Genomic DNA, 892 nt, shown 5'->3' on the forward strand with positions numbered 1-892 from the left:
TGGCGGCCAGAGCAGGTCCCCCCGTTCAGGGACTCGCTGCTTGGCAGCCAGTAGCCAAGCTGGTGAAATTGCTTCTGTTCCCTTCAACTAGTTACCATAAATCAGAACGCTGCCGGCTTAATTAACCTAAATGCACAGCTAATTCGAGAAGCTCATCTAATACTCGTTACTTTTGAATTTAGAGCCCGGCGACTTGCAGGGGCTACATTAAACCCGAGAATAAAATGTCACAGCTGCCAAGCACCCCCGTCCCAGCGGCGCGGGGAGCTCGTGCCCGCGAGGGGCCTGTCCCCCTCCCGCAGCCCCCGGGAGAGGCTGGGCCGGTGTTGTCCGAGCGTCACGGGGGCGGGAGGGGGGGGGTGCCGGGTCGCCGGTTCCCCCCCGGGGCCGGGCCGCCGGGAGAGGGAGGCGCGGGACGGGGAAACTGAGGCAGGCAGGCGGCACCCGCCGGTGCCGAGCCGGGACGCGCGGAGCCCCGCGCCGCCTCCCCGTCCCGCCGCCCCCGGGGCCGGGGGAGGGACCGGAGCGGGGCTGCCCGGCGCTGCAGCGGGCGGAGCCGGGGCTCGGCGGGGCCGCGCCCGCCCCCGCCTCCCGGCCGAGCCGTACCGAACCGTACCGAGCCGCGCTGTGCCGAGCCGAGCCGAGCCGCTCCGAGCCGCGCCGAGCCGGTGCCGCGCCGCGCCGGACCCAGCGGTACCGGCTGGCCCCGAGCGGAGCCGAGCGGAGCCGAACCGAGCGGCGCCGAGCGGGGCCCAGCCGAACCGGGCCGCCCCGGGCGGTACCGGGCCGCGGCGCTCTCCGCGGTGCTGAACGCGCCGCCGCGCCCGGGGACGCGCTGCCGCCGGGGCCCGGCGCGGCGCGGCGCGGCGCGGCGCGGCGGCGGCGGCGGGGG

This window comes from Apteryx mantelli, chromosome 27, assembly GCF_036417845.1.
Source record: "Apteryx mantelli isolate bAptMan1 chromosome 27, bAptMan1.hap1, whole genome shotgun sequence".
NCBI classification, from domain to species: Eukaryota; Metazoa; Chordata; class Aves; order Apterygiformes; family Apterygidae; genus Apteryx; species Apteryx mantelli.